Here is an 18,940-nt window from a genome sequence, read left to right as displayed (position 1 = left end):
ATTATTATTATTATTATTATTATTATTATTATTTAAGTACGTAGCATTGTGATTTTACCCTCTTTGGTAGTGATATCTGATATTAATTGGCAACACTCAAGAGATGGCCAAATTAGCCTTTTAGGAACTAGTCTTACTTGATCCTCACTATATAATGTTTGTACGAAACATAATATGGTGATAGTGCCTACAAACATATCTAATTCCTGGGGAATAAAATATTACCATATTTTTTACTCTACAGTTGAATAGCCGAATTATTCCAAAGTGTTTTACTACTTACGAGACCCTCCCAGAAACGAACATTATGTGAACCTTTTACTCGCCCCTTCCTAGTTACAATGTCTAGGGCTTTAGTCCATTAAATTAACGTTAACAATACAACACTTACACATCTCCACCCTCCTTCGTACTTGCTGCTTAAGAGTATACATAAGAATTCAACTAAGCTTTGAAAAGCTCTGTGAACAAAGCAGTGCGTTGTTTCCTTCTCCGCCGAACGGTAATTGTTATTCACACAATGGAGTTACGACACATCGGAACTCCTGACGTCAACTGCCAAGTATGCATTCAAACAATAAATAATGATCAATGCATGAGGAAATCTGTGTCCGACAAGAAACAGATACTGTACGTTCCAACCTTCACAGGTGACTTGTTTGCATGTGACCAATGCATGGGCAAAATTGAAACGCAACATAGACGAGACTAAGTAAGTCAAAACGTGTTTAATAATGTTGTCTCAGGACTTAGAAGAGAATCTTCTACCAGATCGAAACCTTCCTTGAATGTTCGTACGTATATAACGGAAAGAAAATGTAAAATGGAGTTGACAATACAAACTAGAGTTGTGCACAACCGGTTACGAAAAATAGAAATTATATATTGCTATTGAACGTCTGGCGCTGTAGTCAGTATGCAAAGCTCTTCTGTCTTGCGGAGTGTCTCAGGTTCGGTTTAACGAATATTCGAGTTGTTTCTCACTCTTTGTGGGTGGACGGCAAAGACAGACCACATTGAGCCATTCAGGAGTTGCAAGAGGCCTTGCAAGGATGCGATTATCATCGTGTAAGCTAACTATTTAATTGATATTTCTTCTTCTTTCACTACAGTCAATCAGTCCATCCATGACTCATTGATTCATTCATCTATGAATTCATTGATTGATTCATTGACTGATTCAGTGATTCATTAATTGGTTCATTCATTCATTGATAAATTAGTTGATTGATTAATTCATTCAGGTATTACAGTAATTGGTATCGTCAAGAGCAAAACATATCTTCTTAAAAATGATTTATTAACGAAACAATGCATCTACTTAGAGTAATTAAAAGGCATTAACAACTACTGTTTTAGAGGTATGCATTTTGAGTTTAAAGCGTAAACGTTACAATAGATTGTATATACTTATTTTCTCTTCTATTTAGTAAGTAAATGCAATTTATTCTATTCTTGCATTTCTTCACACACCAGATTTCATATTATGCATTACACTTATTTCCATTGTTACCGATGTCCATATTTTGTTCATCTTATGAAGATAAGTATTGGGTTTCTGCCGAAAGACTGAGTTACTGCGGAACAACCGCCATCACAGGGTAAGGACAATGCTTGCTGACATCCTAAGACAACAAAGATTAGAAGTGCATGAAGAAGTGCATTGTAACTGGGAAGATGATTCAACAAGACGGGCAGATATTGTTGTAATTGATAGAAAAAAGAACACAGGAACAATATTAGACCCGACTATCAGGTTTGAAAGAGATGCACAACAGCCCAAACGTACTGATGATGAAGAGAGAATCATCTATGAACCTTGCAAGCAGTATAACATCATGGCTAATCGTTGGTCAGTACACGGACTTCTTTTTCAAGTTAGTGGTATCATCTCCAAATACACCTATAACCTTTTGAAATCAAAGGGATTCACATTTTACAATGTTGAGAAAATCCTTAGAGAAATTCTAAAGGCATGAATTCAAATTTTGCAATTTCATCTCTAGTCTATTTCAAGTAATATGATTCACTTTAATTTTCTTTTCAAATTTATTGTATGTGTTTCATTGTTTCATTGTAAAATGTTATATATCTGTTTGTTTTCTGGATCCTTGTGGTCACCCATATTGAAGGGCAGATGGTTTTATTTTATAAATCCGATATCCACCCATCTATCTATCTATCTATCTATCTATCTATCTATCTATCTATCTATCTATCTATCTATCTATCTATCTATCTATCTATCTATCTATCTATCTATCTATCTATCTATCTATCTATCTATCTATCTATCTATCTATCTATCTATCTATCTATCTATCTATCCATCCATCCATCCATCCATCCATCCATCCATCCATCCATCCATCCATCCATCCATCCATCCATCCATCCATCCATCCATCCATCCATCCATCCATCCATCTATCTATCTATCTATCTATCTATCTATCTATCTATCTATCTATCTATCTATCTATCTATCTATCCATCTATCCATCCATCCATCCATCTATCTATCAAGTATGCAATCAATTATTGTAGGCCTGTATTAAGTAAATGGATTTTTTAAATTACACATGGTAAACTTCTTTCAATTATTACTCCGTTTGTGTACTCACAAAATTCAGTGTTCTGTCTAGCCTTCAAAACATCAGGGGCAACCAGTTGAAATTCGAACATTCGGTCGGATGCTCTACCTTGACGGATGCTCTCTGACCGTTCGAATGAAAACCGGTTTTAAGCCCTATACTGCAGCTCTATAATACAACTGTGGGTTTCTTCTTTCGTTGCCTTCCCTTACGATGAAACCTAAATGTAGCTCTCTACATTTATGCCGCCATTAAACCGTGGAAAGTCTCAAATTATATTTAAGATGAATATCTACCTTAAATAAAAAACCATAACTTTCACGGAAACTAAATTCTCTAAAGTACTTACATTTAGGTACTGCTTGGAAGAAATTAATATAAAGCTAGACGTTTAGAAAATATAGCAAGAATAGCTTAAGTGTGCTAAAATGTTGTAAAAATATTTTCAGGCACCACTTAGCGAGACAGCAGTTTACGTTTATTGTGACCACGGCTCAAAGTTCCTCTCATCTATTTATAGAATCTGATGCAATCACAAGAATTCGACGGCCATCTGTCATGTGTCGCATATCCTTCGGAATTACTCGGCCTATTCTCGCTCATCGTCCGAATGGGCGAAGATTAGGATTTCCATTCGTCCTGTTTATTTCCCCCCTAGAGGGTCCTGTTTTTGGTAAAATCTCCCGGCGTCCTGGATTTATTCCAATTCTCTCGCTTAATAAGGGTCTTTCCTGAAAAATAACTGTGTATTTAGTAGAGTTTATTCCGTTTTAAATATAACCATGTAGCTAGCAGTCCTGGTAACCAATCCCTGAAGAATTGTTGATCAATTTCTATTATGATGTTAACAATACTAATTTATGACGATGTACTTGTTTTCTCCATGCTTTTGTTGGCAGTATTTTTAAAGATGTATTTTGCTTACTTTTTTAGTAGAATTTATATCATCAACTAGAAACATCAATAACTAAACTTCTTTGTTTGCATAATAATAATAATAATAATAATAATAATAATAATAATAATAATAATAATAATAATACATTAATCTGGAAAAATCATATTAAAGGAATAACCTCCAAACTTTAGCTCAGCATGCTTCGCAATTAGGTCGTTACAACTATTTCTAAACAGCACTACCTTAAAGACAATATAAGTTCCTTTGACTATTTTCATTCCATTATGTCGTACGGAATATTTTGGGAAAATTCTGCAAATAGTAAAAATTTATTCTTATTACAAAAAAAGAGCAATTAGAATAATAGTTGGAGCAGCTAGAGAATCGTGTAGACCATTTTGTTAAATTAGAGATTCTGACTTTAACTGATCAGTACATATAGTCTTTAATAAATTTCCTCTTATGTAATAATGAAAATTGTCCAACTAATTCAGCCATACTCGTATATAAATAACCGCAGACAAAATTATTTTCATACGCCATCGTCAAATTTATCATGATATCAAAGGGGAGTACGTTACATGGCGATAAAAATTTCCAATATATATATTTTTTTTAATTATGGTTTATTTAACGACGTTCGCAACTGCAGAGGTTATATCAGCGTCGCCGGTGTACCGGAATTTTGTCCCGCATGAGTTCTTTTACACGCCAGTAAATCTATTGACATAAGCCTGTCGCATTTAAACACACTTAAATACTATCGATCTATTCAGTAGTCTTCCTGAAGACATTAAGAATAATAACAAAAACCCTGCATTATTTAAGGTAAAACTAAAAAATTACTTAATATCTCACACTTTTCAATCTGTAGATGAATTCTCGACATTTCACAGTACTGTGTAAATCTTTTAATACTCTTAAATGATAAACATATAGCATTGTATAATATGTTATTGTTATTAAAATTCTGTACATATTTCATATTTGCATTTTTATATGTTAAACATAAGAATTGGACATGCTCTTTATTCTATGCTATAAAGCAACTGTAAGAATTACTATGATGTACCGAAGTACATATGATATTTCCGTGCAGGAATTCTACGTTGTAATATGATGAAGGATGGATAGAACAGAGAAAAATTCTCTCCGGCCGGCACCGGGACTCATAATAATATGATATGCCTAAGTAATCACTTAGTGATTCAACACGGCGCTCATCCCGTCGGATCCCGGCCACTTAGTCACTCGTAATGAGTACACCTCTGTACATAGTGTTGGACATTGTGCCACTGTCACATATTCTGTGACACAATACATAAGAGTAGGCCACCAAAGGAAAACTGAGAGGTAGAACTTAAACTGAGGGGGTTCGATCCGGCATCGGAACTGGAATCCGGTGTGGCTTATTGGATAAAGCGTCAGCATGTAGAGCTGAAAATCTGGGTTCGATTTCCTGTGCCAGAGAGAATTTTTCTCTCTTCTATCTATCCTTCATCAACTGTAAGAATATTATGGAACGAATAAATCTATCTATCCATCCATCCATCCATCCATCCATCCATCTACTCATCCATCTAGCAATGTATGTATTATTATATTAGCACTATGTTTTCGTATTTTAAATTAAACACGTGGTTTTTATACAGTATTTTAGATTTTCTTAAAAATCTGGGTTCGATTTTCGGTGCCAGAGAGAATTTTTCTCTTTTCTATCCATCCTACCTCAACTATGAGAATATTATAGCACGAATAAATAAATCCATCCATCCATCCATCCGTCCGTCCATCCATCCATCCGTCCGTCCATCCATGCATCCATCCATCCATCCAGCCATCCATCCATCCATCCATCTATTCATCCATCTAGCAATGTATGTAGTATTATATTAGCACTATATTCTCTTATTTTAAATTAAACATGTGCTTTTTATACAGTATTTTAGATTTTCTTAATTTTTACAATATGTCCCCGGTTTTTAAAGTAAAAATTTGGAAATGTCCCGGTTTTTGAAAAAACCATTATAGCAATCCTAGCAAAGAGGAAATAAGATCGAGTCAGAACGCTAACTCAATGTAAGCGCTGTACTTCTTTTAACTGCAGTACTACGGTTGTACATTTTGCGAACAGAAATTAATCTGAAAGACTATTATAGCGAACAGATTTCATGAATTGCTTTCATAAAACAACAGGTCCCTTATTTAATTAGAAAGTATGCACCCATTTACATGCCACCATTCATACGTGAGAAAGTCAATTTAATGAATAATGGATATCGGCTACAGAGTGAATCGTAAGTAATGTTGTTATTTTGAGAGGTTATTCTTTCAGACATTTAAAACAAAAAGTTTAAAGCAATTTTCTCGTTTTTGTATCCTTTCGAGATAAAAATTATTTTACATAAAACATTTCATAGTGTTTTTTTTTGGGGGGGGGGAGAAGCCATTGATTTAATTTTCAATATAGTGTAAGACAGCAGTGTATTATGATAATAAATATTGAAATAATTTTAGTTTATCCTTTAAATAAGAAGAAATTTGATCCTAACAAATGTAACTTTTAACGTGTGACAGAATAAATTTTATGTTTTTAACAAAGTGTTAACGTGAACTTTAATCAATAAATCAAATGTAACTTTTCGTTCTACAAAGAAATTTTGAAATGTTACATTTGTTTGGACGAAATTTCTGCACATTTAAAGGATACAACTGAAATTCTTTCAATAATTTATTATCATAATGCACTGTTCTTTTAAATTGACTGAGGATATCGGAAATTCAATCAATGGTGTTCCCAAAACACGCCATGAAATGTTTGATATAAAACAATTTTTATCTCCAAAAGGAAGCAAAAACGAGCAAAATTTTATGAAACTGGTTTGTCTGAAATAATTCAAAGAATAACTCCCCGAAATTAATGGCATTACGGTTCACCTTGTACTGTAGTTGTCACCGATGACAGAGAGATGGCATATCAAACAAACCTAAATAAACGAACGTGTCTCCCAAGCTACGATTAGAGATGGGAAAAGTTGTTATTTTCTCGTAACACTTCCAACTGTTCCAGTTCTTTGAAAATACTAGGTTCCAAATAACAGTCCCGAAATAACAGTACCATATATAACTGGCTGGCTGGCTTTGAACCAGAGGCCGTTTTAGGGTCTTATACGCGCAGGACGCCCTCTCCAGCCATTGTACATAAATAATAATAAATATAATATTTACATACTGTATATGACACTATTTCTGGCATAAGTGCCAGTAGGTGTGTGAGTGCGGTGATTGGCTTTTTATTTATTTTATTTTATTTTTTACTTTATTTTTTTTTGTTTTAATTATTTTGGTGTAGGCCTAATTTGTTAATTTGCGATGCTTAAGGAATGGTGATCGGGACAAGAGTTCGGGATAAAAGATATCAGTTGATAGACAGCATTAAGGTATTATATGGGGAGATTAAGAGGAAAGCAAGAAAGGGAAATGCTGGGTTTGCAGTTAAAGACCTGCTCTTGGGCAAAACACTGTGCATACAGACATACATTTTTTTTATTAAGTTTCCCCTTCCGGTGGCAGAAGCGTCTGAATCGTTATGGAGACTTTCATGGTGTGGTGTTATTTTATTCATCTGCCTCTCTGTTGCTGTCGTGTGTCCTCTCAGACAGTATTCAAATTTCCAACAGTGTTTGCGGTTTTGTTTGTGTGTTTTAGTTTGGTGGTGGGGGCTGGTGGTAGTTGTAGAGGAGTTTCTCCAGTGTTGTTCTGTTGTTTGTGTTCGGGGGATTTGCGAAGATGTGTTGTGTATATACGCGATTTACTGCCGAATGTGTGTATTTCCTGTTTATGTTGTTTAGGTGTGTGAAGAGTGGCTTTGTTTTTGTCGTAGTGTAAACTGTGTTATTTCTGGTGCGTCTGTCCAGGTGGAAGATTTGGCGGAGAATTCTTCTTTCGCGGGCTTCAAATTTCGATTGGGTCGTTGGAGGGGCTTGTGTGAGGAAAATGGAGGGATGTATGCATAGGGATCTAACCAATGCTTTGTATAGGTGGAGGAGTGTTTCGGTTATACAACCGGGTAGATTGATGCCACTTAGGTAGCTTATTGCTCTGGTGGCTGCGTTATATTTCCTCCAGGTTTCTTTAGCTACTTCGGTCCAGGAGATTTTGGAGGTGAGGGGTATTCCTAGATATGTGAGATTCCGCTGGAGTGGAAGTTCAGTTATATAACTTGTGTAGTACTACAAGGTGCACAGTGGTATCTTGGAACCGCACGGTTGACTAGTATCTGATGGAACAGTAGTATTTTGGAACGCACGTACTACTAGTATGTAATATAACAGTGGTATTTAGGACGCTAAATGATCACATACTTCCCTGTTTGCCATGTGATGCAGTATGATGTCATAGTGAGCCGAGATGTGAATTCGTGGAAAAGAAATGTTTTCTAATGCTAAATTGAATTCGTAGATCAGGTTTGTTTGAAGCAGGAAATGTAATGCAATTTTAAATTATTTTTAAAAATTATTGGTCACGAAATCGAAGTGGATCCCAATCGTAAATAAAATCTAACCTATTCTTCCTCTTCTGCTCAGCTCAAGTTTACAATAGTGTTCAATTTCTCCAAAAATTAGTAAATAAAAGCTATAATCTTTTCGGCCGTGCTAAAATTCATATTAATACTGTCATGAAGAGTAATAATCTCATTGTAATGAAATAGGAAAATTTACCGTTGTATTTTTATAAATAAAAATCTTCGACAATACAGTCATGTTTCAACAGAATTTAGTTTGATTTCAAGGATTGGTAATGAAACTAAAAATGTGAAAAATATTTCTAAATAAAACATGATCTATATATTTTCATCTCCCTTGATAAAATTCACAATGTAGTTACTATACTCTAATACAGGCATTATGATAATAATTGTTTGATAGAATCCTCTATTTAGTAGCATTAGTTTCAAGATAATGTGTACATTTTTTCAAAGAGACTCTTCATATCTTTACTATTTATCTTTCACTTTAGATTCGAACATTTCTTTCAGTGCGACGAAAGGATTCCCAATTCTGCTTTCAAACAGTGGCGCCAACTTATATGGACTCGTGGGATCCGAACCCACCCAATAATTTATCGTGTTATCATTATACTTATGACATTTATTTAACTTATACCTCAAATGTTTGAGCCCACCCAGTGTTTTCTAAAAGTTGGCGCCACTGCTTTCAATAGTGCCAAACATGTTCCGATCTGTGGAACAGGCGTTATCATAGTGTAGTTCCAAAGTGAAACGAGTATTTTGTAACATCAAGTATTTCGTACTAGCGTTATTTTGAAACGTAGTATTCCAAAATAACCGTTACGTTATTTTTTCTCCATCTCTAGCTACGATAAACTACTGCCAGTGACGAGATAGTAATAACTGTTGAAAATAAAGATTTCCTATAAACTTTACTCTTATTTGCCCTAAGGGTTTTATTGCTGCAGTAACAACTTCCTGTGCTGAAGAGATATTACGACCATAAAAATTTGATATTTTATTCCGGAAAAAAAAAAATTATAAATTGTTAAGGGGACTGCGTAGTGATGCCTGTGCGATAAAAAAAATTCAGTAGAAAAGTTTAGTTCAATATTTGTAGGCTTATAGTGCTCGGACTGGACAATACAATCAATCATTCTGAATTCAGTGGTATAAAAGACAACTAATTAGTTTTGTTTCCAAGTGCAAAAGAAAGTACCTAACTGATAACCTGTTTTCCCATCTTCACTCACACACTTTGTATTTTTTTAAGTTATCTAATAATGTATACTTATTGTAAATTCTCTAGCAAAATTTAATTAAACATTTCATCCCAAGTGAAACAGAAAAAATATTGAACTTTGTTCAATATCTTTTGCAATTTTTTCAATGCATATATATTTTTCCCCCGTGTTATGTGTGTGATATTCATAAACGCGTAGGTCTACTATGTAGAACATAGGCTGCAGAAAACACTGTATGAAATATGTCAACTTATGGATAACTGCATTTAAAAAGAAGAACATTGTATTAATTACATGCACCGCCAAATGTAAAGATGCTACACTATCTACCAAAAAGTAATTGGGCACTGTTTTTGCCCCTTTAGAACGTCGTGGTACCACCTCTTGTTGCTATAACAGCAGCCACCCCGTCAGGCATGCTCTCCACTAGTTTGTGTAGGATATCCACTGGAATGCGTCGCCATTCCTCTTGCAACATGGCACTCAGTTGGACAATGGAAGTTGGCCGCATCTACCGAGACCTCAATCGTCGGTCCAATTCGACCAAAGGTGCTCATTGGGATTGAGATCAGGACTCTGTGCAGGCCAGTTCCAACCGGTGAACATTATTGTCTGCATACCACTGCATAGTAGCCGCCGAAACATGGGGCCAACTTCCATTGCCCAACTGAGTGCCACGTTGCAAGAGGAATGGCGACGCATTCCAGTGGATATCCTACACAAACTAGTGGAGAGCATGCCTGACAGGGTGGCTGCTGTTATAGCAACAAGAGGTGGTACCACGAGGTTCTAAAGGGGCAAAAATAGTTCCCAATTACTTTTTTTGTAGATAGTGTACTTAAAGGGCTTATCTGCAGAAATATCCCTACAATATTTATATTGTTTTAAAGAACAAGTTTTGTATTTTCTTTTTTTTTTTAACACAAAATAAAAAATCTTATTTTTTACCCCTAATCACTACCTGGTTCCTTTAAGTCGGAAGACTATGGACGAAATTGTAATATTATGGTAACTTTCGTGCAACTGACAATGTTTGATTTTCAATTAAATTTTGTGCGCTCTCCAAATCTGAATATGATGCAATCACTACAATACAACTACGTAAATTGTATTGTAGTGATTGCACAACCAAGAGAGTAGACGTAAACTAATCGTTTTCGTCGAACACTACATGCGTGGTACTATTTGTACATACCTACATATTTTGAAACACAACATTCTGAAGCGACACACGGACGCCGGTTCAAGATATGTTCTACAAATGTTTTTCTTTTTTTTCCAGGAGACCTGAGTCTTATCTCCGATAGATTATGACGTGAGAGAGGCGCAGATGTACTATACCTGTTATCAGAACAGTCATTATGAAGGAATTCGTAGACTGTTGTATCCATCAACGGAGCGATTCTGAGATAATGAAATTTTAATATACTGTAAAGGCTCATTCACAATGAAAATTAAACATAACGTAAGCGTTAACTTATTTCATTCATTCATTCATTCATTCAGTTCATTTTATTCCATAGATCTTACATGAGCAATGAAGCTTTAAAATGTGGAACAAGTCAAATATTTTACAATATTACAATTACAGTCTTTTTTAATTTTTATAGTTTTACAATTTAGTAATTTTCTACAATTTTTACAATTTAGTGCAATTTTTTTACAATATTTTGGCGAGATGTAGTGAGATGAGGTGAGGTCCGAGGATTCGCCAAAATATTACTCGGCATTTGCCTTTTGGTTGGGGAAAACCTCGGAAAAACCCAACCAGGCAATCAAATCAAAGGGGGGGGGGTAATCAAATCAAAGGGGTTGATGCCAAGGACTCGCCATAGACCATCCGGCTTCAGTCCACGGCTTAAGAATGTAAATGTTACGGTAAAATCAAGAAGTATACCACGAAGGGAACATAAACATAACAGCAAACATACCTGGTAACCATGGAAACATAACAACGACACCATTTCCTCATATTCTGTCGCATACTTCAGCGCTCCACGATTGTGTTCTGTTTGCAAATCACGTAAGCATAAGCATGAAAGTTTGGAGTTTGCAAACTTTCATGTTAACGTCTAACGGCAATGTTAATGTCAGTGTTTATGTGAATCATTGTGAATGGTCCCATTGGGTAGCCTGGCCGCAAATTTCTGTGTTTATGTTACGGTTATGTTTAATTTTCATTGTGAATGGGCCTTAACCGTTCCCGAGGAAGTATCTTAATTACAAAATCAGAATGAATCGTCGTAACTAACTGTAGCCTTCCTTGAAGTTACATTACCTGTGTCTCCATGTCCGTGGTATTGCAGACAACTGTTGCAATATTACAGCAAATATCAAGTCTTCCATTTCTTTACCAAGAATAGAGGAGGTAAAAGTGTCTGGCGTGAGCCGAGAAATCAGTATTTCAGAATTTCTTCCATTTTGATCTCAAACAAATGTGGTAATCGTGAAATGTGCCTAGTCGCTGTTATTTATGGCAGACAATCACGTTGCAGCTTGGCTACATTTAAACGTGCGCGTCTTATCATTGGCCGCTGATGACGTTATGCACTTCCACTGCTGCAACATTTAGTAAACAGTTGTTAATATACTGTCCTGCTCGGCGGAAAACAGGTATAGAATGTGCAACAACGCGGCCAGCTTAAGACGTAACCAAAGAGAAGGAGCCACGCCTGAAATAACAGCGACGTGGCTATAGCATGCTGGCTTTGCATTCGGGTAACATTCCCAGGACTAGCTACTATTATTCTTCCGTCCTTGCTGGTACATTTCAGGTTTAAATCGGTTGTTTTCATAGTCAATGGCCTAAGCAAACAGCTTATTCCGAATCTCACCGGACCGGTGGACAACAATGATGTCAAGCTGCAGCGAAATAGGAACAAAACTGCTGAAAGGTTCGATGGCTATCATAGCGGCTGTATAAGTTGTGGTCTATGCTATGCTAGCAAGATTTTGCGAAATTTCCGTACTGCCATCTTGTTCAAAGAAAAGAGAGCAGAAACAATTTATTTCTTGAACCAGTAGTAATAACTGGTCCGTTGACATGTTCGCTCATAAGCCATTAACATATTGTTTTTATGTTGTGCTCATTGCAAACAATACAGCAGAACCAACCCCGGGCCATAAACTTGAAACGGTGGAACCAAAAAGGTGTACTAGTATGGCCGTCAAATTACCCATAGTTCATCTCTTTTTCCGGTGCGTTTATCACCTGTTTTGTTCATATTATTACGATTACAAATTGTTTCGTGTTGTGAATATTTCAGAAGTGCTGTCAAGTTCAGCAGGTGTTATTATTTTTATAAATGAGCTAATATTCTGTTCGGCTCAACTGTAGAATATGTCCGTTGATATGTCCCCCTAGCTTTAACATATGAAGGAATCCTTCTTGATAAGAGAAAGAATGTGGAAATGAAGTGTTCAGTCCATGTCACAACCATAATACTTTTAATAAATATACAGTGAAATATACATTAATATAATAATCTGCTAGTAGCCCTGTTACCTTCAGATCCATTGTAATCCGTTTACGTATGACCAAAAGCGGTATTTCGCGGTGGATTATGGGGCGTAAAAGGTATAGTTTGACGTCATATCCGTCGCACCGATTTCAAGCATATTTGGCTTGTAGTACTCCCTTCTTTCTTTTTATCCTCTCAGAGCAGAACACACCGCCATGACACAACAGTGCACGATGTCATTCGTCTGCTAATTCCCGCCCTATACAAGAACCAATCAGATTCACTGATGGCGGCTGATGGATATTGCCACCACCTCTGCAAGCTGATGGGACCGGTACGACACTGGTGGAGCATCAGTGACGTCATCGTTGAAATTCGGAACACCGTGATGCCATCAGATTGCTCAGCGCTGAGATTCGGAATATTCTCAAAGTATACTATCGTATTATCGAGGCTTTGAAGTCGTTAACTAATGCTAAACTTAATCTTAATGAGGACATCACAGCCAAAACGAACAACATATCTATTCAATGCGAGCATTCGAATACATGTTCTTGGCTTTGGTAAGGTAAGCCATAACTATTCTGTGGATATAATCGAAAATAAAAACAAAGCTATGATGCTATAGCTCCCAAAACTGAATATACAGCAATAAAAGTGAATAAAATTATGAATTCCTGATTCACTATACCAAATTCGGTGTAATTACATTTATTTTTAAATATGTTATGAGACAATTTGTGAGCAAGATCCGCAACCACTATGTGGACACAGTCGGCAATAAAAATGAACATGATACAGTACCGGTAGCTACCAGAATTGAACACATAACAACTAAAGTATCATAAAAACTATTACTTCCTGATTTATTATACCAAATTTGGTATACAAATGTTTATTTTTTCATAGTACACACTTTTTTACCGAAAGTTGTAGACATGCTGCCTGTCGTGAAGAGAGATGTGAATAAGACTCGAGGAATAGACTTCATTATCTGGGGTAGAGGTTATAATAAATATGGAATTTGTTATTGAAAAAATGTTATCTGCATGTTTCTTATATCTAGAAATGTTAAGGAGTCAAGCATTCCAGTTCAAAATGAACAGAAGGAGAATAATAATTCGGGAAAGTTCACTTTTTCAGTCAGTAAAGTGGTTTCTAAAACTAGTTGTTTGTTTAGTCAACTGTCCGAAGACAGGTTTGAACCTCATAAGTAACACCGATAAGGCATCACTCATGAGGCAACTAGGCCAGTTCCCTTCCCCCTCCAATACATACATTGCCGATTAGCTACATATTCCACTAATCAGACTTTAGATGCAGACAAACAATTGAAGGGTTCAGGACCATAGTGGGCCAAGCGCCATTTACTAAAACCGTAGAAAACAAGGATTAAAATGAAGTTATTACCATAATTCAATGGAAACATATAGCAAGTAATATAAAGTATACACATTAAAACTAAATGATATATCAATCTTCATTAAACTATGGTATTCACTTAACTTTAACCCTTGCTTTCTCCGTTTTTAATAAATGGCGCTTGGCCCACTATGGCTCTGAACCCTTTAATTGTTCTTCCTCTGACACATATCGTCAAGTGAAATGATAATATAGACCTACATATCAGCCAGAATCTCAATCAGAGGTACTAAAACTAGTATTAAACTAAAATTTATACAAATATGTTGTTCATTTTCACTGTGATGTCCTTATGCGATATGAGTATGACATAAGATTAGGCCTAAGTTTAACATTAGTTAACGACTTCAAAGCCTCGATAACACGATAGTATGCTTTGCTTAGGCTATTAACTATGAAAAGAACTGAATTTAAACCTTAAATTTACCAGCAAGAACGGAAGAAAAACACGAAAACCTCCAATAATAATAATAATAGTCGGTCCTGGGATTGGTATCCGAATGGAAAGCCAACGTGCTATAACCACGTCGCTGTTATTTCCGATATGGCTCCTTTACGTCTTAAACTGCCCGCGTTGTTGCTCATTCTATACCTGTTAACCGCCGAGCAGTATAGTATATTAACAGCTGCTTACTAAATGTGGCAGCAGTGGAAGTGCATAACATCATCAGCGGCCAATGATAAGACGCGCACGTTTAAATGTAGCAGAGCTGCAACGTAATTAGTTGCCGTAAATAACAGCGACGAGGCTATGCGTCACGATTCGCACATTGGTTTGAGATCCAGTCCTCAAATATTGATTTCTCTGCTCACGTTAGACCTGTATGATTGGTAAAGAAATGGAAGACTTTATATTTAGTGTAATATTGCAACAGTTGTCTGCAATTTACCACGAACATGGACACACAGGAAGCCCACAGTTGCCACGATTCCTTCTGATTTTGTAAATAATACTTCCTCAGAAATGGTTACTGTAGTTCGCTGTGTATTAACACCACATTATCTCAGAATTACTCCGTTGATGGACACAACAGTCTACGAATTCCTTCACAATGACTTTTTGATAACACGTATAGTAGGTACATTTGCATCTTTCTCACGTCATAATCTGTCGGAGATAAGGAGACACTCTACTAAAAGTGATAACTTTTTTCCTAATCTTTTTAAACCAAATTTTGAAAGCATTTTTACTTTGTAAAGAACTAACAGAATCGAAATTCTGAACTCCCAAAATTGTTTTTGGCTTTTGATTTTTTCTTTTTTCCATTATATGAGTATTTAGAAATATTTTAAAACCCAAGTTTTTAGTAGAATATCTGTTTTTATGCTTTTTTTATCTGGTTACATTTACAAGACATAGAGAAACATTTCCTTGCATTCATTTTATAAAATATCTCATTTATTTACATTGAAAAATATTTTTGAAATTTAAAAAAATATTATTTTTTTCTATACTTCATGAAAAAATAAATAAAAAAATAAAATAAACTAGCAGCATTTTTCACAAAATAAGTCCATGCAGCTACCTCATAAATACTTGCAATAATAATTTCATCCAAATTGATTAATATTTGGCATAAAAAAGTTGGTGTTAAATCAAGAATAATAAACTTACGGAAAAATGGATTTGAAAGTAAAATTAATATTTATGTAGGCCTAAATATCTAAATTATTTCTTTATTATTATTATTATTATTATTATTATTATTATTATTATTATTATTATTATTATTATTATTATAACTATTTCTTACAAATGTTTATTATTGTCACACTAACATTACTTATCCAACTTTCATTATTTACTTTCATGTTGTTTTATGGTCTAGATATTAATGTAATAACTATGTAAGCATTTGTATTCAATTAGAATTAGAGTCTGGCTAAGAGAAGAGAAGGTCTACTGGCCTTACCTATGCCAGATTAAATAAATTATTATTATTATTATTATTATTATTATTATTATTATTATTATCATTATTAAATTAAAATTCTGCTCTGCTACATTCACGTAGTAACTTCAGGGAGCCAAATTTAGAACAAAAAGTTATTAGTTTTTGTAATCAGAAATTTGCAAAAAAATAGTTTTGACAGCTCTTTAAATGCCCCGCCCCCTTACAGCCTTTATTAAAAAAAAAATTAAACATATATGCAATCAGAAGTGAACTAAATATATTTTGGGTATGAAAATATACATTCTCAAGAGGTGAAATAGCCAATATATTTTTTTTGGAAAATTTTCATGATTTTCAGTGGAGTCTCCCCTTAAGGCCTAAGGTGTTGCTCTCCTGGACAGAAAAAAAAAGAAAAAAAAAACTTTGTTGAACATATCTTGGACCAGCGTCCGTTTGGCGCTTCAGAATGTTGTATTTCAAAATATGTAGGTATGTACAAATAGTGCCACGCATATATATATATATATATATATATAGTGTTCGACGAAAACGATTAGTCTATGTCTACGCCTTGGTTGTGCAAACATTGTTAGCTTACGGTACGCAAAGTGTATTACAGCGGTGGCTTCATGTTCAGCATTTGGACAGCGTACAACATTTAATTCATAATCAAATATTGCCAAATGTTGTACACGAAAGTTACCATAATATTACCATTTCGTCCATAGTCTTCCGATTTAACAATTCATTAATTTTTTCTTATGTTTTCCGGAATAAAACACCAAATCTTTACGGTAGTAATATCTCTTCAGCACAGGAAGTTGTTACCGCGGCAATGTAAACCTTTCGGTGAAATATGATTAAATTTTTTCAACAATTATTACCATCTCGTCGCTAGCAGTAGTCTATCATAGCTTGGGAACCACGTTCGTTTATTAAGATTTTTTGATATGCCATCTCTCCGTCATCGGCGACAACTACAATACAGCATGAACCGTAGTACCATTAATTTAGGGAGATTATTCTTTGAGTTATTTCAAACAAAATAGTTTAATTTAATTCTGCTCGTTTTCCCTTCCTTTTCGAGATAAAAATGGTTTTATATGAAACATGTCAGAGGGTGTTTTGGGAACACCATTGATTGAATTCCCGATATCCTCAGTCAGTTTAAAAGAACAGTGTATTATGATAATAAGTGATTGAAAGAATTTTAGATCTCTCCTTTAAATGTGCAGAAATTTTGTCCGAACAAATGTAACATTTTAAATTTTGTTTGCAGAAAGAAAAGTTGAATGTGCGCATGCAAGAAAGTGACTTATCCAAAAAGGCAAGTTTTCAGGAAAAGGTTAAAACTGATTTGTATTTGTACTTAATGCAAATAAAATTCATTGCTTATAATACCTCAGAAAGGCAGGCATTACCATTGTCTATTGATATGTTGTAATAAAGGAGTTGTGTAATAAGACATGTAATTACAAATCAGTTTTAACCTTCTCCTGAAAACTTGTCCTTTTGAAGAAGTCACCTTCTCACATGCGCACATTCAGTTACATTTTCTTCGAATCAAATTTCTTCATATTTAAAGAATAAAACTAAAATTCTTTCAATCATTTGTTATCATAATACATTGCTGTGTTACACGTATATTGAAAATTAAATCAATGGCTTTCCCAAAACACACTATGAAATGTTTCATACAAAACAATTTCTGTCTCGAAAAGGAAGCAAAAAGGAGCAAAACTGTTTTAAACGTTTTGTTTGAAGTATCTCAAAGAATAACCCTGATATTAATGACATTACTTACGGTTTACTCTGTATATCCATAATCCATTAAATTATTGACTTTCCCACGTACGAATGGTGACATGTAAATAGGTGCATACTTTCTAATTAAATAATAAAGGATCTGTTGTTTTATGAAAGCAGTTCATGGAATCTGTTCGCTATAGAAGTCTTTCAGATTAATTTCCGTTCGCAAATGTATAACCGTAGCACTGAAGTTCAAAGAAGTACAGCACTTACATTGAGTTAGGGTTCTGACTCGATCTTATTTCCTCTTTGCTAGGATTGTATGTATGTATCTATTTATTACACTACAATTGGGTATACACCCGGTGGTAGTGATATATAATATACAATAATAACATTACAATTATTACAGTAATAAATCAGCAATAAAAGAAATAAACGTAAATTTAATTCTAACTATAAAGAAATGCAATAAATCTAGGACTATAAATAAAACCTATGCTATAGTAAACCTAACTCATAAGTACTTTTATTAAACCTAACGATGATCGACTTATATAATTACAAGTCACCTTAATTAATTACATATCAATTCAAGTTATTAAGACATATCAACTTAAATACATAAAACAACTTAGCTAATTACTCTGCACCTACAATTAAATTTTCAGTCTAATCTTCTCAATCTTTCCTTAAATGTATTGATTTTGAGAGGACCCCCTGAAAGATTGCCGCAGGTAAGCTGTTCCAGTCTACTATTGTGCGGTTAACAAAGGATAATTTTGCAACGTTCTTTCTTTGTTTTCCGCATTTAAATTTCCTAATACTGGATTTCTATATTGGCTTTTGCAAAAACAGGAGTATTTACAAATTTCTACTTTAAAAATCGGGGACATATTGTAAAAATTAAGAAAATCTAAAATACTGTATAAAAACCACATGTTTAATTTTAAATAAGACCTTGTAGTGCTAGTATGAAAATACAAACATCGATTTAAATTCTACTAAAAAAGTAAGCAAAATACACCTTTAAAAATACTGCCAACAAAAGCATGTTATAATTCTATGTTGCCATTTCATAACATGGGAATGGCATGTGATCAGAGAGGAAATGAGATTCCATTAATTAAATTTCGCAGCCTACAAGGTCGATGTATTGTTTTTGAT

At 34.6% G+C, this 18,940-nt stretch overlaps 1 protein-coding gene across 1 annotated transcript in view; it reads left to right on the top strand.

The window, feature by feature from the left end:
• Positions 1 to 18,940, top strand: part of LOC138695928 (probable cytochrome P450 6a14) — a 125,398-nt gene that overhangs the window by 26,500 nt on the left and 79,958 nt on the right. The window lies entirely within an intron of this gene.

The sequence above is a fragment of the Periplaneta americana genome, chromosome 3 (assembly GCF_040183065.1).
Source record: "Periplaneta americana isolate PAMFEO1 chromosome 3, P.americana_PAMFEO1_priV1, whole genome shotgun sequence".
Classification (NCBI taxonomy): domain Eukaryota; kingdom Metazoa; phylum Arthropoda; class Insecta; order Blattodea; family Blattidae; genus Periplaneta; species Periplaneta americana.
This window is presented reverse-complemented; position numbering and strand designations above follow the sequence as displayed.